Source organism: Papio anubis, chromosome 2, assembly GCF_008728515.1.
Source record: "Papio anubis isolate 15944 chromosome 2, Panubis1.0, whole genome shotgun sequence".
Taxonomy (NCBI): domain Eukaryota; kingdom Metazoa; phylum Chordata; class Mammalia; order Primates; family Cercopithecidae; genus Papio; species Papio anubis.
The window spans coordinates 77,173,711-77,195,133 of NC_044977.1; the positions used below are offsets into that span (position 1 = coordinate 77,173,711).

The 21,423-nt window shown below is 37.8% G+C and overlaps 1 pseudogene; it reads left to right on the top strand.

Moving 5' to 3' along the window:
- Positions 1 to 11,430, top strand: part of LOC110742485 — a 31,061-nt pseudogene extending 19,631 nt beyond the window's left edge.
- Positions 11,431 to 21,423: the final 9,993 nt, after the last annotated feature.

Sequence of the window (21,423 nt, forward strand, 5' to 3'; positions counted from 1 at the left end):
AGTCATATACTTTTTTAAAAAAAAACCAACACCAGTATTTCTTTCCAGTTACAGATGAAAATATCAAAGTACAAAAAGAATAAGCAATTTATCCAGGGTCACTATCAGATGGAGGTGATTAATCATTTAAAATACAAGGAGTTTAGCATCTGGGAATGTAAGCCAGAAAGTGAAAGAAGCATCTAATCCAGCGCCTTTATATGGAAGACGAGGAAACTGCAGCCCAGAAAGAGTAAGAATATTGTCCAAGATTGATTTGGATGGAGACTGGAAGCCCTGGTCCTGAACAGACACTACTTTTCCCACAAGACCGACTCTCAACTATGGCTACACATTAAAATTACCAGGGGGAGCTTAAAAATTAAAAAAAAAAAAAAAGCATAAAATACATCGATTGTCTTGGTCCAACACCAGGGATTCTGATCAGCTGGTGTGGAATAAGGTCTGAAGATCAGTGTTTTTTAAAAGCTACCTCAGGTGATTCTAATGTAAAGCCGACATTGAGAAACATTGAACTACACCAGTGGTTCTCAAACTTTAGCATATTTCAGAATCACTCGGAGCTGGATCCTGCCCTCAGAATTTCTAATTCAATATGTTTGAGGCAAGACTCAAGAATTTGCAGTTCCAATACCAGGAGATGCTGATGCTACTGGTCTCAGGACAACAATTTGAGACCCCACTGCACTGGATGAGAATGTAATAGTACATATGGTTAAAACTGCCTGAATTAAAATCCTAATTCTTTCGTTTTCTAGCTGAGAGAAGATGGAGAAGCTACTTATCTTTTATAACAGTGGTTCTCTAATGGAGTGAGGAAATGGGGTTTACTATCCCCCTTTCCCTACTGTTGGGGAACATTTGGTAATATCCGGAGACACTTTTTTTGTTTTCACAACTGACAGCCTGTCACAGTCTAGCCTCTTGTGGGTGGAGGCCAGAGATGCCGCTAAACATCCTACAATCCACAAAGCAGCCTCCACAGCGAATAATCATCCAGTCGAAAATGTCAATATTGCCAAGGCTGGAAAAAACTTGCCTTATAGCTTCAGTTTCTTCATCTGTAAAATGGGGATTATAAGTTATGTGCCTCATAAAATGTATGTGAGGATTAAATGAAATATAGCATTTAAAGAAATTGACACCATGCCTGGCACATAGAAAATGTTTAGCGAGTGTTAGTTATTGAAGCAATTTTTTATGCATAGTCACCAACCTATAATTTAAAGGCCAAAAATTTTGATAATTAAATATGGAGAAAACAACTTCCTTAAATGGATAAGTGGTCCTGATGGACCTAGTGTTGGGGGCTGGGGGGAACAGATGCAGACTGCCCAGGCCCTGGCACGAAGAGGGTGCATTGCCTGTGAGCAATTTAAAAACAGTAATAAACTGGACTACAATCAGCCTGCTGCTTGTTATCATCAAGCATCAGAAATTCTAAACAGTGTTATCAATCAAACACTTCTCCCCACCGCTGGGCCATATTCACAGCCACAGCCTCTCCCACCCCTATGCCACCGTGTATGATAGCTTGTTAAGAACCAGGCACTTGCGTAAATGCTTTACATGTATTAACTCACTTACTCATTTTAGCAACAAACTATGAGGAAGGTATTAATGTTACTCCCATTTGATAGATGAGAAAACTGAGAACCAAAGAAGTTTATAAACGGCCATACAATCACACAGCTAATAGGTGGTAGTGCTGAGACCAGAACTGAGGAGTCATGCTCCAGATTCTGTCCATCATAGCCACAAAGCCAGATGGCTTTCCGTAATATGCCACTTGCCATCCCAAATTACAGCTAAGAAAACCTTTTGAGGAACCATATCTCAATTCTTTTAAGGCACTAGGCTTCTTTCAATCAGTAAATAGAGCAACTCCAATGTTGAGTAGATTTCTTTGTAATGCTAACACTGGGAAACTTTTACAATGTGGTAATTGGCAACCCAGTCTCATAGGCCTATAGGTCAGGGCCATGATTCGGTTGACCAGATGTCTATCTCCAGCCTCAGACACAGAGCAGATAGCTGAATAAATATTTGTTGACTGAATTAGTGTTTGCTGATTTCAAGCACAGAAATGCTCAAAGGTCTGGCTCTTGCAGATGTGTTTGCTTATTTGTAGGCACAAAGCAACATCTGTCAGCCAGATCCCTGGGATTTTCCCAGATATTTTGGGGGACTTTTGTCTAGCGTTAGTTTATCTCAATATGAGCAAATATGTGCTCTGGCTTCTTATATGGTAAATAATGGCTTCATGGAGTCTAACTTTACAAATAAAAAGCAATATCGATCATTCGATTTTAGAATTTGGTATAGAGGTATTGGAGCAGAAATTGGTGAAATGCAGCTCCAGGGAAAAATAATTCAGTTTCCCATGGAAATATTCTGCTTCCAAATTTGCTTCTGAAGACAACATAGGGAAATCAAATGAAGGAGTCAGGCAAGATCGTAACCATTAGGTCTAAACCATCTAAATGACAAATAAGGCTATAAAGAAAAGGGTTAAATCTGGGACACTCACTCTTCAAGAGATGACATCAGATGTCCTCCCTCCACCTCCTCCCCCCTACACACACATACACATAGAGCTGCGCAGGTGGTATTTAATAGCATTTTCTCATAAAGTGTAATAGAATGAGACAGGTTTGAAAGGGCTTACCTCTTTACCCAATGAGAGGTGGTAAATGAAAATACCATTTGTCTAATATTTCCAGGAGTTGAGCAATACCATTTGAGTGTATTTTCAGATAGAAGAAAAGCCAAAATTCTACCTTAATTATTCTTTTTGAAAATTCTTTGAAATATGTTACTCATTTTCCTGCCATCTTTGAAAAAAGCACACAGCATTTTTTTTTTTGATGCTAATTGGGGGCTTAAATACTGATAACTAGATACAAAACTGTGTGTAATAAAATAATCCTCTCCAATGTTATGCTCCTCATGCATTTTGTTCCTATACTTACACTAAAGAGCCCAGCCTTCTATTTTTTAAGCCCTCTGTCTTTGTTGTTTCTGTCACAGTTGCTTTCCTGATGTTTATGGGTTTATCTCTGGTGGTCTTGGCTTTTACACTATTCTTCTTGCCTCTTCTATTATGTTGAAGTCTGGAAATTCTGATAATCAAGCTAGTTAGAATTGCTTAGGACATAAGCATAAACAGGGCCTAAATGAAACATAGGAGGGGTTGCTTATGAGTAAGGGAAAAAGTCACATCGTCTTGATGACGGCTGTTTTTACTCTTCAGAGTTTTGAGGCCTCAGGCTAATGTGATCAAATCAACTTCAAATTAGTTCAGTTTTACCGTATTTTATAAATAAAGTTAATTTTGTCATCTACCTTTAAAAATAAAGCATCTAGGTCAAATTATTATGCTTCTGAGTTTTACATTCAGCATCAAATTAAAAGCAGAATATTCTTGAACTGGTGAGGCAGATAATCTTATTGCATATTTTTAAATAATAAAATGATAGCTCCAAGGGTCAACTGATTTGCCTAAAGCAGGCAAAAAGATAGATCTACAACAGAAGTACTCAAAACTTGGCTGCATATTACAATACTAAAGCTAATTATATAGGAATCTCTAGAGCACATGGCATATGCATTGGCATTTTTAAAAAGCAACTCAGGTACCATTTAGTAGCATCAAGTGTATCAAATACCAAAGAATAAATCAAACAAAAGCTACACAAGACTGTTTACCACTAAAAACTATAAAACATTACACAAGAAAACCTAAGTAAATATGTCATGCACATGAATACAAAGAAGACAATATTCCAAGTTGTCAGTTCTCCCAAACTGATCTATATATTCAATGTAATCTCAAAATCTCAGTATGTTGTTTTTGGTATAAACTGACAAGATGATGATAGAATCAGAATGAAATGCAAAGATCTAAGCATAACCAAGACAGTCTTGAAGAAGAACAAATCTGTAGGACTTACACTTACTTATATAACAAAACCTATTATCGATCTATAATAGTTAAGTCAGTGTGGTTGGTATTGGTACAAGGATACACAAAATGAAACATGGAACAGAATAGAGAGTCCAGAAACAAACCCACACATAATTAGTCACCTGATTTTTGATGAAGAAATACTACAGTACAGTTTGGAAAGGTAAATGAAGCTAAGTCAACTGGACATCCAAATGGAAAATGTAATTGTATCTTGACCCCAGCTTCATACTATATACAAATACTGGTCCCAAATGGATTGTATGTCTAAATAAAGAAGGTAGAATAATAAAGCTTTTAGAAAAAAAGGTAAGATCATATATCTATGACCTTAGAATAGGTAAAAATTTCATGAATATACACTAAAAGCCCTACCAGAAAGGAAAAATCTGATGAAGATTTTATTTAAAATTAAGAAGACCCTTTCATCATAATATAGCATTAAGTGAAAAAACAAGTCTTAGAGAGGAGATTTACAATGCATATATCTAACAAAGGCTTATATTCACAATGTATTAAGAACTCCTACAAATCAAGAAGTAAAAGACAAAAATCTCAAAGGAATATTGGACAAAAGACTAGAGTAATTATTTTAAAACAGTGGTTAAACAAATGATCAATAGACACAGGAAAAGGTACTCAACTTCATTAATCATCAGGCAAATGCACCTTAAAACTACCAAGCAATACTAATAACATGCCTACCAACATGGTGAAAATGACAGACATGCAAAACCAAGTACGAATGAGATGTGGAGCAAGTGAAACTCTTACACACCAGAGGTACACATGTACTATGGTACAACCACTTTAGAAAAGTAACTGCCAATATCTATTAAAGCCGAACATATACATGCCCTGTGTTCTAGAAATTCCACTCCCAGCAGAAATACATCCCCAATACAAATGTCCGTATTGTACACAAAAAGACATGCCCAAAAATATTCACCACAGTAGTATTCAAAACAGTCAAAACTGGAAAAGGAACCAATTGCCTGCCTATCAAGAGTAGAATGGATATGTTTTATACTCACACGTAGGAACACTATAAACAGTGAGAATAAACATACTAATATTGCACACAACAAAATGAACAAATCTCAAACATAATGTTAAGTGAAAGAAGCCAGACACCAAAGAACATATTCTGATTACAGCAATGACATAAATTTCAAAAACAGCAAAAACTCAGATGTAGTGTTGGAATTACAGAGAGTAGTTATCCTTTACTGGGGTAGTGACTGGAAAAGGACACACGAAGAGCTTCTGAGAGGCCATTGGTGTTCTGTTTTTTGTGGTGTGTCAATCAAGCTGCACACTGACAATGTGGGTACTTCTGTTGTGTGTGTTATACTCTAAAAACTAAAACAGAAAAGTCCCTTGGTGATTCTAATACATAGCCAGAATTGAGAACCACTGGTCCAGAGCTCAGATCAGCTTTCTTTCCTCCCTTTCTTCCTTCTTTCATTTTCTTCCTCCTTTCTTCACCCTGCTCACCATGCTGTCCTCTTCCAAATTCTCTGCCTCCAACGTGCCAAGCAGTGTTCTTGGTGCAAAAGACACAGAAAAGAAAAAGCTATCATCCTTGCCTTCAAGAAGCTAAAGACTTTCTTGTCAATTAACTTCAGCCTGTCTCCTGACCATAACACCCACCTGTCTACAATGCAGTGGTTACAAGATTATCCCTAATTATGAAGTTATCACTAATTATAAGTGCAAACAAATACTCACATAACCTTCTTGAATAATTGTAGTACTGGTGCACAGGACATGACCATATTATGGTCAAATTCTATTTTAACATATATTAATTGCCTAGGATTATATTGGATTCCATTTGACCCCAGGAATAACAGAGTATGTACAATAATAAGCTGAGTTACTGGCACCAGGATTCTAGAACCTGCGCAATGCTTCAATTGAATCTGACATAAGTACCATTCCACTTCCAGTCCTATTCTCAGTCAACACCACATGATTTCCTGAGTATAAGTATTATAATCTTTTTTCTAGTCTGTCTTTTGCCAGAAGTATGAGAAAATTAGGCTTTCTTCCCTCCCTTTATTATTTCCTGTGCCTCTCTTAACACTCTTGCTCTGAAGTAAATAAACAAAGCAAGATCTCTGCAGAATCTAGACTTTGTGTATTTCCAGAACAGGTCTGTATGCTCATATCTTTGTCCCCAGGCACCTTCGATAACCAAGACACCAGCTGACATAGAAAGTCAAAGCAAATCATCTTTATCTTTCACAGCACACTCTGTCTCTTAAAAATGTGGTTATTGATTATTTGACCATGGTCATTATGCCAAAGTTTGCCTTTATAAACAAACAAAAGATGCACTAACCTTGGCCCACATCCTGCCTTTAGTTCTCACTCCCTCTGACTGCTGTAACCAGAAAATCTAAAAGCTCAGACGCCAAACTTTGCCTTTTCCTCAAATTCCTTTCTGCCTATACCTTCCTTCTAACCCAGATAAGCCATTCTGATGAGAACACTTATAATATTTCAAATAAAAGGACATTGATTAGTTCACTGACTCCAACTCATCTTTCAGGTCCCAGACTAAATATTCCCCAGGGTAGCCTCTCTAACCCTTCCAGAATAGCTTAGGTCCCCATATTACAAAATTTCATGAACCATATAATATTCCTTTATAGGATTTTGTCTAATTACAACTAATCATTTTTTGTGATTATTTGTCTTTTTCACCAATGTATCTCCATCACCTGGCACAATGCTTGGAACACAGTGGATGCTCACTAAATATTGTTAAATTAACATGTAAATAAAAGAATAAATGAATGAATGAATAGGTGAGCCTCATAAACAGCCTGTTACTTTTCTCATTGTTGGAAGATATTTTTTTTTCTTCTCTAATAAGTTTTCTCTTATGGTACATAAAGCACTTCACCACTTACTTTGTCCTCAGTAGAAATGTATGACAAACAGATGGCTAGCAGCTTCAATGTCAGAGCCCTTTATATAATCATAAATCATGACCAAAATGCTTATTTTGAAAATCTTGCTGAATTTCTCTAAAAAGGCTTAGGTCACAGTGTCAAACTCCAAAAGCAAGGAGGGGTAAGAAATAAAGTCGTCTATATCCTCTGTTCATTGGCATTAGACTAGTACTGGGGACCCTGATGTGTTTGATGATTGTGTTGATATCTTAACCAAGTCCTTCCAACTCTCTGCTCTTCTGTCTCCTCTCTACAAATCATGAAACTGGATGGATCAGAGAATACTCAACATATCTGTAACTCCATATCTTTCTTTCTTCATTCATTCAGCATAAATAGTTTTGAGAGCATAGATTGAACCCAGTCTTGTGCTAGGCACTGGAGACTCACTGATGATCTGGAGAAAAAGGTCTTGCCTTCAAGAGATTCAATTAGAATTGGAGAGAAGAGGATGGTTAGAGGATTCTTTCTGGCATAAGAGTTGCCTAGATCAGTGATTTAATATGCATCATAATCAATTGCAGGGTTTGTTAAAGCACAGATTGCTAAACCCCACCTCTAGATTCTGATAGTCTTGGGTAAGTCTCAGTTTCTGCATTTTTAACAAGTTCTCAGGTCATGTTGGTGCTACTGATCTAAGGACCATACTTGGAAAACCACTGACCTGGATGAAGTAGAATATTAAACAAGAACATAGTTCATAGAGCTTAATAAATATTGGTTGGATGGATAAAAGAATGGATCAATCAATCAGTCAATTAGTATAAATTTATCATTACATCAATTGTATAAAACCCTTATAAAAGGAGGCCATAAAGATGGATTTTACAAAGGTTTATTTATTGCTTAGCTATAAAAAATTCTACCTCTTCTTTCTCTGTGGTCACTAACATGACTCATCATTAACAAAAATGGTACAGCTAAAATTAATCAAGCTGCTTTTCCCTATCTATGTCTTGCTCTATCTGGAGTTGCAATGGGCATTGCCTCCTCTGGAGTGTAATTCAGGCTGACTCATTTTCCAATCCACTGACAGAAAGGTCAGCTTGGTTCCAATTCACCACTGAAGGCATATCAGGAGCTATTGATCAGGAGTTGCACATCAGAGAGATTAACCCACTTCATCTGGGTTTTCTTGACCCCCTTGCCAAGGATTTGGCAGGTCAGTTGGAGTAAAGGTTGAAAACACTTTGGCATATGTCTGTGGGTTAAATTGGCAGTCAGCAGCATAGAGAATTACAACACTGGCCCAATAGAGAGTGCTTAAATGCATTAGCTTTGTTTGCATTCAGCAGAGGTGGGGGTAAGCCCTGATTCTGTCACCTGACTCTGAGTTACATGATCAGTGCCTCTAATCCTCAGTTCTTTCATCTTGAAAACAGGCACTACAGTGGTAAATAATTCTTAGAATTGTTGCACATATTGCACATAGTGCATTTAGTATAATGCTGACATATTAACCAGTCAACACATTTTAGCTAGCTTTGTTATTCATTAGCTTCTCAAACTTTTTTCATCACATTTATTAATGTTTTGTACATTATTTTTTATAAATAATATACCTAGAGTTGGCATGTACCCACCAGTTACCTTTAGCTGGGTCAGTAGAGAGGAATTTTACTGCTTGGATTTTTAATTCTGAGCCAGAGAATGTAGTGATTCACACGCAGCTAACTTCCCTTTGCCACACAGTATAAAGATTTGCACATCATGCCAAAATTCATTCCCTGTTAAAGGTACCCAGGTAGAGGAAGACAGTTGTCTTCTTAAAAATCAGCTTTAAAAATTAAGTATAATACTTCCAGTTCCTCCCCTCCCCAGGCTCCAAATCTTTTTTTTTTTTTTTTGAATGGATATGAAGCTGAATGAGGAATGTTTTATATCAGCTCAGGGGTCCGACACACCTGGTTTCCAGTCCTGAAGTTACCATTATAAGCTGTGTGATCTTGGAAAAGTCACTTAAATTATTTACGTTTCTGTTTAATCATTCTTATAATAATTACTAATGGAATTATTGTGAAGATTTAATCAGTCAATTCATTTTCCAGTATCTGAAAAATGCTAAGTGCTGCATGTCAGCCATTTGAACTCTTAGCATCTTATCCTATTCTGTGACCCTCATTATAATATTCCTAGATTTGTTAAAGGAACCCATGCCCTTTAGGTTTGGAAAGGTTTCAATTATATTTCCTTTTGACCTCTATTTATTTTTAAACAAATAATAAAACCCATAATCCTAGAAAGTCTACATTTCTTTCATCCCTCAAAATGTTGTAGTCACCTGGCAACTTCTCCTACAGCTGCTTCTTCAATCTTTCTAGCAACACTTAATAAGACCTTTTTAAGATAGCCCTTTCATCTACATTGCCAAGTACGGGGCCTTGTCCATAATAGGCACTCAATAAATATTTGTTGAAAAGATGAATGAATAAATGCAGCCAAGACATGCAAAAGTAATCTTAGTATTAAGCTAAAAACAAGGCAGCTTTGTTCCTCTGTAGACATGAGTTGGGACTCAATTACCACATCCCTTTCAAAGAATTGTTCCAAATCAGTCACTCATAAGGAATTGTATAAAGCCCTATTTATCATAATGCTATTAGAAAACACAAGGGCGGGAAAGCAGACTGTCACCTCTGCATTGAGTGTCTTTTGGTTCTTACTCTGGCCAAAAATCCACGTCATCTAGACAGAGCCAAGATCAAAGGGGAAACACCTAGGCACTCATCTCCAGGTGCCTTTGTTGGCTGAAGATTGGCAGCAACTCAAGTCGTTTAGAACTGCTTAGTGAGCCCTTAAACATAAATTAGATCATTTTACTCCCTGTTTAAAACTACCCAATGATATTCTGTGACACTTAAAATAAAATCCAAACTCCTCACCATAACTGAAAAAGTCCCCTTTGATCTGAGTCCTGACTATCTTTCTACTCGGCTATTGTTTTCTCAAAGAGCCATCCCCTTTCACTTTCCCATCCCCAGTGGACACTCTTTATCCCTTAGGACAGAGATCTGCAAACTTTTTCTGTGAAGAGCCAGATAGTCAATATGTTAGGCTTTGGGGGCCATACTGTCTCTGCTACAACACTCAGCTCTGCCATTGTTGTATGAAAGCAGTTACAGACAATGTGTAAATACATGATTTCCAATTGGCTATGTTCTAATACAATTTTATTTACAAAAACAGGAAACCAACTGGAATTGGCCTGTGAACCATAATTTGCCAAATCCTTCCCTAAGATAAGACTCCTCCCATCACACTGTATCCTCATATCCTGCTTTAGTTGCTGTAGAATATTTTCACATTTGTTACTTACCTGGTTCAGCTACTAGAATGTAGCCTTCATGAGGACAGGATCTTCGTTTTGTTGACTGCAATGTATTCAGCACCTAGGACAGTTCCTAGTGCATAATGTCTGTTTGGCAAGTGTTGAACTGAATGACCTCAATTTCGATTACTTCTGCTCTCATTCACTACCCAGAGCTCCTTTCAGTTCTCAAGACACTTCAGGCTCATTCTTGCCTCTTAAACTTTGCATCCGCCTTTGCCCTATTCTTGAGGCATCCTCTTCCCTTATATTTAGGGAATGAAAGGAGATCCTCCTTTCATTCAGATCTCAGATCAAATGATACCTCTTTAAACTAGCCCTTCCTGATAATCCTAAACAAACCTTCCCAGAAGCCTCAGTCTCTCTATTTTCTCCATAACATTTATTAAGAACTAGAATTTTTTCTTTTACCTGATTCTTGTACATCCTCCCCTATGATTCCAGAGTTTCTCAGCCTCCTCAAAATCTAGAAAAGGATATGACACATAGAAGGTTTTCAATAAATATTTGTCTAGAACAGTGCTTTCCAAACCTTAGTGTGTATCAAATTCACCTAAAGATACTGTTTAAATGCAAATTCTGAGTCAGTAGGTCTGGGGCAGGACCTTGAAACTCTGCATGTCTTACAAGCTCTCCAGAGATGCTGATGTTGCTGGCCCATGGACTACACTTTGAGCAGTGAGGGTCTAGCGAATGCTTTTGACTGCCAGAAAAATGTACTCACCTCCAGGACAGAAAGTGGAATGTAGACTGAGGATCCTTCAAAAGCCACCTGTGGCAGCCTGAGCCGAAGATCAAAGTGAGAGACCAATTCCATCCTTAAAAGGCACATCCAATGCAAAATGATAAGGACAAATTTTCCTGAGTCACTTAAGTGGTTTTGGCCTCAGGCACCAGGTCTTCAATGAAAGGGAATTGGCAACATTCTCCATATTAAATTCACCTTGAAAATGCTGAATCACTCATGGGGAACCAAAATGAATCTGTCTTCATTCCGTGTTCAGTCATGTCTGTCTTTCAACCATTCTATTGCATATATTAGGAGAGTTACCTGCTCTACACCTCAATGTGATAACTCTGAAAGACCTCATGTTTCTGCAGGGCCACCAACCGTACTGCTAGTGTTATATGGTGCTGATGACCTGAAAGAGGACTCCGTACCTCACAACTGAAAGGGAATGTATCCAACAGGGAAACACAATATGGCAGAGTAATTAAGAGCTATTGCTCTGGAGTCTGATTACCACTCAATCTTTGTGTGACCTTCACCATACTACCTACAATTGTAATGCTTCAGTTTCTCCCTTTTAAATGGGATAATAATGAAACCTGACACTGAAGGTTGTTGTGATGATTAAGGGAGGTAATCCCTCTAAAGAACATGGCCTAGTGCATGGCAAATGTACATGTTAATGAATATTAGCTGGAATTCTTATTCTGCTCCATCATAGAATATTGTCTTGTTTATTGAAAGTTATCTCACATTCTAGAGTTTGCAATGTGGCTTTGAATATGATTAACACAATTATTTTAACATAATAATTAAAATATAGAATGCTTACTGTGCATCAGGCAATGTATTAAGTGTTAATTTGTCTCATCTAATCCTGAAATTAAATCTATAAAGTGAATATTGGTGTCCAAATTTTGCAGATGGGGAAACTGAGGTTTAGGATGGTGGAGAGAGTTTTTAAAGATCATTCAGCTAATATGGCTAAAGACCTGAGCCCAGGTTTGGCTGATCTTCAGGCTCCAGTTCTTAACCACTATGCCATACTACCTTGCTTCTTATTTCATACATATCAGTATAGATTTAAATGTCCTCACTCTGAAACAGGATATATTTCCCTCACAACACCAACTCTTTGGGTGGCTTTCTCTCCTGTTAGAGAGAGAGTTCTGACCAATGGCCATTAAACATACTTCCAGGTCTGGCAACCAGATTCCCAGTTCTATTCTGGTGGTTTTTGTTAGTTTTCCATTTGTTTGTTTAACTCGTCTTTATTTTCAAAAAGTCCTGTTTGATAGCACTTTGGTCCCATGAACATCATGACTTCCATTCCCAAGGACACTTCTTGATGGCCATGTTGTCTCTTACATTCCAGTTTTCTGTTGACAACTATCAACCATTCCAAAATTTAGTGGTGTAAAACGACGACAGTAGATTCTGTGTGTCAGGAATTCTGAAAAGGCAAAGTAGGCACAGCTCTTCTCTTCCTACAACATCTAGGACCCCAGTTAAAAATACTTGGGACTAAGGGACAACTCTAACATCTAGGAGCTGGAATGGTTTAGCAGCATCTCCACTCATGCCTGTCACATGAACTAGGATGAATCAAAAGCTAAACTGAGCTAGGAGCAAGGACCAGAGCACATACATGCAGGATTTCCATGTGGCTTGGGCTCCTCAGAGAATGGCAGCTGGGTTCGGAAAGGTGATATCACAAGTGGGAGGAGCTGAAGAACAAGCATTCTCAGACTTGGCAATCATATAGTGTCACTTTTGTTTTGTATTTTGTGGTACAAGTAAATCAATAAGAAATGGCTAGATTCAAGAAAAGAGAATTAGACACTATCTCTTGATGGGGGAAGTAAAATCACAGTTTTGAAGAGCATGTGTGATCGGAGGTATTTCCTGTTTTTTTTTTTTATTATTATACTTTAAGTTCTAGGGTACATGTGCACAAGGTGCAGGTTTGTTACAAATGTATACTTGTGCCATGTTGGTATGCTGCACCCATCAACTTGCCAGCACCCATTAACTCATCATTTACATCAGGTATAACTCCTAATGCCATCCCTCCCACCTCCCCATAATAGGCCCTGGTGTGTGATGTTCCCCTTCCATTGTCCAACTGATCTCATTGTTCAATTCCCACCTATGAGTGAGAACATGCGGTGTTTGGTTTTCTGTTCTTGTGAAAGTTTGCTGAGAATGATGGTTTCCAGCTGCATCCATGTCCCTACAAAGGACACAAACTCATCCTTTTTTATGGCTGCATAGTATTCCATGGTGTATATGTGCCACATTTTCTTAATCCAATCTGTCACTGATGGACATTTGGGTGATTCCAAGTCTTTGCTATTGTGAATAGTGCCACAATAAGCATACGTGTGTATGTGTCTTTATAGCAGCATGATTTATAATCCTTTGGGTATATACCCAGTAATGGGATGGCCGGGTCATATTGTATTTCTAGTTCTAGATCCTTGAGGAATCGCCATACTGTTTTCCACAATGGTTGAACCAGTTTACAATCCCACCAACAGTGTAAAAGTGTTCCTATTTCTCCACATCCTCTCCAGCACCTGTTGTTTCCTGACTTTTTAATGATCGCCATTCTAACTGGTGTGAGATGGTATCTTGTTGTGGTTTTGATTTGCATTTCTCTGATGGCCAGTGATGATGAGCATTTTTTCATGTGTCTGTTGGCTGTACGCATGTCTTCTTTTGAGAAATGTCTGTTCATATCCTTTGCCCACTTTTTGATGGGGTTGTTTGTTTTTTTCTTGTAAATTTGTTTGAGTTCTTTGTAGGTTCTGGATATTAGCCCTTTGTCAGATGAGTAGTTTGCAAAAATTTTCTCTCATTCTGTAGGTTGCCTATTCACTCTGATGGTGGTTTCTTTTGCTGTGCAGAAGCTCTTTAATTAGATTCCATTTGTCAATTTTGGCTTTTGCTGCCGTTGCTTTTGGTGTTTTAGACATGAAGTCCTTGCCCATGCCTATGTCCTGAATGGTATTACCTAGGTTTTCTTCTAGGATTTTTATGGTATTAGGTCTAACATTTAAGTCTCTAATCCATCTTGAATTAATCTTCATATAAGGAGTAAGGAAAGGATCCAGTTTCAGCTTTCTACATATGGCTAGCCAATTTTCCCAGCACCGTTTATTAAATAGGGAATCCTTTCCCCATTTCTTGTTTTTGTCAGGTTTGTCAAAGATCAGATGGTTGTAGATGTGTGGTATTATTTCTGAGGGCTCTGTTCTGTTCCATTGGTCTATATCTCTGTTTTGGTACCAGTACCATGCTGTTTTGGTTACTGTAGCCTTGTAGTATAGTTTGAAGTCAGGTAGCGTGATGCCTCCAGCTTTGTTCTTTTGGCTTAGGATTGTCTTGGCAATGCGGGCTTTTTTTTGGTTCCATATGAACTTTAAAGCAGTTTTTTCCAATTCTGTGAAGAAACTCATTGGTAGCTTGATGGGAATGGCATTGAATCTATAGATTACCTTGGGCAGTATGGCCATTTTCACAATATTGATTCTTCCTATCCATGAGTATGGAATGTTCTTCCATTTGTTTGTGTCCTCTTTTATTTCACTGAGCAGTGGTTTGTAGTTCTCCTTGAAGAGCTCCTTTACATTCCTTGTAAGTTGGATTCCTAGGTATTTTATTCTCTTTGAAGCAATTGTGAATGGAAGTTCATTCATGATTTGGCTCTCTGTCTGTTACTGGTGTATAAGAATGCTTGTGATTTTTGCACATTGATTTTCTATCCTGAGACTTTGCTGAAGTTGCTTACCAGCTTAAGGAGATTTTGGGCTGAGACAATGGGGTTTTCTAAACATACAATCATGTCATCTGCAAACAGTGACAATTTGACTTCTTCTTTCCCTGACTGAATACCCTTTATTTCTTTCTCTTGCCTGATTGCCCTAGCCAGAACTTCCAACACTATGTTGAATAAGAGTGGTGAGAGAGGGCATCCCTGTCTTGTGCCAGTTTTCAAAGGGAATGCTTTCAGTTTTTGCCCATTCAGTATGATATTGGCTGTGGGTTTGTCATAAATAGCTCTTATTATTTTGAGATACATTCCATCAATACCGAATTTATTGAGAGTTTTTATCATGAAGGGCTGTTGAATTTTCTCAAAGGCCTTTTCTGCATTTATTGAGATAATCATGTGGTTTTTGTCTTTGGTTCTGTTTATATGCTGGATTACGTTTATTGATTTGTGTATGTTGAACCAGCCTTGCATCCCAGGGATGAAGCCCACTTGATCATGGTGGATAAGCTTTTTGATGTGCTGCTGGATTCGGTTTGCCAGTATTTTATTGAGGATTTTTGCATCGATGTTCATCAGGGATATTGGTCTAAAATTCTCTTTTTTTGTTGTGTCTCTGCCAGGCTTTGGTATCAGGATGATGTTGGCCTCATAAAATGAGTTAAGGAGGATTCCCTCTTTTTCTATTGATTGGAATAGTTTCAGAAGGAATGGTACCAGCTCCTCCTTGTGCCTCTGGTAGAATTCGGCTGTGAATCCATCTGGTCCTGGACTTTTTTTGGTTGGTAGGCTATTAATTATTGCCTCAATTTCAGAGCCTACTATTGGTCTATTCAGGGATTCAATTTCTTCCTGGTTTAGTCTTGGGAGAGTGTAAGTGTCCAGGAAATTATCCATTTCTTCTAGGTTTTCTAGTTTATTTGTGTAGAGGTTTTTATAGTATTCTCTGATGGTAGTTTGTATTTCTGTGGGGTCAGTGGTGATATCCCCTTTATCATTTTTTATTGCATCTATTTTATTTTTCTCTCTTTTCTTCTTTATTAGTCTTGCTAGCAGTCTATCAATTTTGTTGATCTTTTCAAAAACCCAGCTCCTGGATTCATTAATTTTTTTGGAGGGTTTTTTGTGTCCCTATCTCCTTCAGTTCTGCTCTGATCTTAGTTATTTCTTGCCTTCTGCTAGCTTTAGAATGTGTCTGCTCTTGCTTCTCTAGTTCTTTTAATCGTAATGTTAGGGTGTCAATTTTAGATCTTTCCTGCTTTCTCTTGTGGGCATTTAGTGCTATAAATTTCCCTCTACACACTGCTTTAAATGTGTCCCAGAGATTCTGGTATATTGTATCTTTGTTCTCATTGGTTTCAAAGAACATCTTTATTTCTGCCTTCATTTCGTTATGTACCCAGTAGTCATTCAGGAGCAGGTTGTTCAATTTCCATGTAGTTGAGCGGTTTTGATTGAGTTTCTTAGTCCTGAGTTCTAGTTTGATGGCACTGTGGTCTGAGAGACAGTTTGTTATAATTTCTGTTCTTGTACATTTGCTGAGGAGTGCTTTACTTCCAACTATGTGGTCAGTTTTGGAATGAGTGCCATGTGGTGCTGAGAAGAATGTATATTCTGTTGATTTGGGGTGGAGAGTTCTGTAGATGTCCATTAGGTCCACTTGGTGCAGAGTTGAGTTCAATTCCTGGATATCCTTGTTGACTTTCTGTCTTGTTGTTCTGTCTAATGTTGACAGTGGGGTGTTGAAGTCTCCCATTATTATTGTATGGGAGTCTAAGCCTCTTTGTAGGTCTCTAAGGACTTGCTTTATGAATCTGGGTGCTCCTGTATTGGGCGCATATATATTTAGGATAGTTAGCTCTTCCTGTTGAATTGATCCCTTGACCATTATGTAATGGCCTTCTTTGTCTCTTTTGATCTTTGATGGTTTAAAGTCTGTTTTATCAGAGACTAGGATTGCAATCCCTGCTTTTTTTTGTTCTCCATTTGCTTGGTAGATCTTCCTCCATCCCTTTATTTTGAGCCTCTGTGTGTCTCTGCATGTGAGATGGGTCTCCTGAATACAGCAAACTGATGGGTCTTGACTCTTTATCCAATTTGCCAGTCTGTGTCTTTCAATTGGATCATTTAGTCCATTTACATTTAAGGTTAATATTGTTATGTGTGAACTTGATCCTGTCATTGTGATGTTAGCTGGTTATTTTGCTCGTTAGTTGATGCAGTTTCTTCCTAGCATTGATGGTCTTTACATTTTGGCATGTTTTTGCAATGGCTGGTACTGGTTGTGTGATCGGAGGTATTTTCATGGAAATCTTTGAAATATATAATTTGCTTTAACCTTCAACTCTACACTTTCCCTGTTTCATCATACGTCATCATCTTGAACATCAAATGTCTTACAGTAGACTTTCCTGCCAGCCTCAAATTTCTAGAAATGAGGAGACAAAGAACTTACCTAATGTATTGAACACCCCCTGGAAAAAAAATACACTTTCCTATGTAGCTTGCCTTCATGACATGTCCCATAGTATTTAATAGAGATTTTTGGAATTTCTAAGGGGTCTTTCTTAAATAAAATCAAGGAAGTCCTGACATCTAAAAGAGTCTTACTGAATAACTCTACCACATATGAGTACCTATAAGGCTACTCTTGACATGTATAGAATTCTCACAAGCCAATGGAGTCAATTATATTCCAAGTTCTTTATAATAATGAGAAAATTAAGGATTAGAGACCCTAGGTAGCAGGTCAAGTTTCACCCAGATAAAAAGTGGTAGAGCAAGGATTCTGGTCCAACTCTTTCAGACAACCATAGCCATTCAGTGATAATCTGCCTTGGAGATCAGTTAGTTTCAAACTCATTTTATCAGTCAGGACTCTTGGCTCCAGGTGACAAAATAAACAACCAAAGTTGGTTCATATAAGTAGCAAGTCATGCCAGTTATAGGAGCTTCAGGCATGGTTAGATCCAGAAGCTCCAACGATAACATCATACATTTTTCTCCATCGCTTCTTCTTCTTTTTTTGGTTTTAAACAGGCACTCCTCACATGATAGAGATGGCCACAACCAGCTACAGGCTTATATCCTACCACTTAAGCAAAATCAACATACATTCATCTTGCTTTCCCTATGAATTTGAGGAAGAGTCTCTTTTATGCCTTATCTGAATTAAACTCTAATTGTTCTCAGTTGGCTTACAGCCCATTTCATTCACGCTAATTCCATGTGAGGAGGGAGATGAAATAAAGTGGTTGGCCAGGCCTGAGTCAGGCCTTCAAAAGAAATGCAGACTGCACAGAGGAGGAGTTTCCCAAAAGAATATCAGAGTGAAGTGTCCAATGGCAAAGTAATGGACACTAGGCAGGCAAAAACATCAGGTGCTGACTACATCCTCATTTTGCAGATGGATAAGCTTATAGCTGGCAAGACTGATTCTTATTCCATTTTTATCTGTTCCTTCCCTCTGGCTCCCAGTGTTCTATTATTGCATCTGTTCCTCTTTCCTTAGAGGAAAAGAGTTGACAAATTTATTCACACTAAAGTGTGAGTCACTCAATCACCAAGAATCCTTGCATTCTAGTTTCTATAATGAGAATTCACTCATTTGACTCATATCTATTAAGCATGCACTATTTGGCAGGCTTGTGCTAGGGAACCACAGAAGATACAGAGGTGAAATAAGACAGGCATTTAAGGGGTACCAACATACAGAGAGCTAGAAGAAATAAGTTCTAGTATTTGATAGTACAGTAGAGAAATTATAGTAAAAACAGTTTGTTGTATATTTCAAAATTGCTAGAATAAAAGAATTGTAATGTTCCCAATGCAAAGAAAAGACAAATATTTGGAGCACTGGATATCTCATTTACTCTGATTTATCACATATTGTATACAGGTATCAAAATATCACCCCCAAAATGTGTACAACCATTATACATCTATAAAAATATAAATACAAAAATAAAGCAATGCCTTAAAAGGCATATTTTATAAATGTATTAATATTGTAATAGAAAAAACAAACTGTATTTTCATTTTTAAAATGTTAAGGTCATAAGGGAGAGGGAAAATATGCCAGTATTTTCACACTTAAGAAGTTCATTAAAATTGCTTGGAGCTGATTTCTGTCACCCAACTCCAAATCCAGAGATCTAACTCAACAGGTCTGAAGAAAGATCCAGGAACCTGAATTTTATAAAACTTTCCTAGGTGATTTTGATGAAGATGGTCAGAGGATCTTACTTTGAGTTCCTCTGGCTTAACCCAAAAGGATTATTCTCTAGAGGCTACATTTCTGGAACCACTGAGTCTCTCCTAAAAAAGAGAAATCTTGGAGCAATACCTTACCCTTCAAAACATACTACATTAGCAGCATTGAATCCTGCCTTTTCATAAAGCACCCACTTCCTCCAAGTTGGGATTTGCAATGTGGATGGATGATTCCTTATGGGCATATGACATATTATAGCAGATACTACTATTGATTGTAGTATCAATCTCTTCATAATGGAGAGTGTTACTGTGAACACATGTGCCTCTCTGCCTGGGGTTTTTTTCCTGGCCATGGGAGCATATTTGGCCCATGCAGGTCCAGGTGAAAGACTGGACAGTGAATGCCCCTAAGATAGCCTTCAACCAATGCCTACTATTTTCCTTTCCATTGAGAGATGTGAGAAATGTTCTCCATGGTCTCTGAGTTACCCAAAGGTATTAAGCTTCAGCTGCCCACAGTGGTAACTGGCTTGTGAGGTTCCCTTCATTGGCTTTCTTCCCTATCTCATCTCACATTCCACTCTTCTCCTAGTGTTTCTTGTCATCACTTCCTCTGTAACTGACTAGCACCTTAATGCTTGTATTAGGGTCATCTTGAGAAGACCAAAGTGAACACCCTTCTATGTTTAATTGTAAAAGTCATGTGGTTATGTGCTGTGTTTAACATAGTTCTTAGAAGGATTAAGTGCTGACAATTGCCCTCAGATTACATAACCAAAGAATTCCTTCCAGTCAAGTATCTAAAGAATCAAGCCAAGGCTTACATTAGAATAGATTCCTCAATATCTCTAACACACAAAGAAGCACACATGCCCTCAGCTATCAAGCAGAAGCTGAAGGCCTTATTACCATTGCAATTATTATTATTACCATTAACTCTGGAAAAAGTTCTCAGCCCAAATCATGTTAAACAATTATTCCAAAAAGGAAGTGGGGAAGAAACAAACTAATATTAAAATGTTATTGTACTAAAATAGTCATAGAAAGTGCAAAGAGTGGGTTTATTATGCAGAATGCATTCAAGCATGATTAGCTGTTTGGCAGAATAGAAAGAAGAAAAAAGTGGAAAAAGCCCAGCAAAGAACAGCCAGACCCAAAGATTTACTTAAAGAATAGATAGAAAACTGCTTCTTGGGATTTAGATGTTGAGGCAGAACTGCATCTCCCTTCTTTATCTACTTTCAAATGATAACAAATCATTCTGATGATAATTGCAGAATATGTCTATTTATGGCAATCTGATAGCCATGGAGATCATCCCATTTTGCATTCTATTGATTACCTTCCAAAATGATTAATGGGTTTTCAGAAGAACTCAGAATAAATAGTAACTTCAATGCTTTGTCCCCTGATATGAAGAGAAAAAGAAAATAAAAATACTTCTTGAATGAATACATAAGGAAGAAGACAAAATAAGTATTCAGAGAAGGAGGTTGGAGGATAAATGTGTGTGTGTGTGTTTGTGTGTGTGTGTGTGTGAAGGAGAGCTCTTTCAGACAAACACTCAAAATTTGTTTTTGCTTTCTGCTATAACCTCCAGGGAGAGATCAGTTTAGAAATTTGTTTTCAGTTCAACAATACAGACCTCAGTTGGGTTGGAGAAGAAAACACATAGTTGAAAAGTTTGTAAAAACAACTTTACTGTTTTTTTTTTTTTTTTTTTTTCTGAGAATTTCAGATAGATGGTACTCTTCTGAAATCATTTATTCAATATTTTTAAAAAAATCATTAAATCCATTCTTTGACATCTCATTGTAACAAAACCAACTGTTTCCATTAGGATTCTTAGTTTTCAAACAACAGAAATATTGATGAGTCTGGCTAATTTAAGCACAAAGTAATTCATTGGCAGGACTGGGGGAAACTGAGAATTAAGAGAAAAACTGAAGAACTGTACAGAAGGCTACCAGAGGCCAGTGATGCTCTGGGAAGGCTGAAAACAGGAACAGATTCACAAACTCATCAGCCACCACTGCTGGGATGAACCAGTTCCACTGCTTTTGCTGCCCTCCCTCATGTCACCTCATTAAAGATGAGGAATACCAGGAAACAATCACCCGTCCAGCTTGGGTCACAAACCACCTCTTTGGCAAAGGGACAGCAGGATATCTGGAATGTGAGTTACCAAGATGGTATGCAATGGCGGATAAATTCTCCAGAAGAAAATTAGGTACAGGAGCCAGATCAAGGGGAACCATACAGCAGAGTCTCAGGACCAGGCTAGAGGTATTGAAAAATGATTAATGATTACTGAGTAACAGGTTTTTTAAAAGGGTACCAGCATTCGACCACTTCATGTCACTATCTCATGGTCTTGCTGCTTTGCTGTCTTGCCTAAAATATTTTCTTTAATGCCATCATAGCCATCATGCCAACATTAAAATA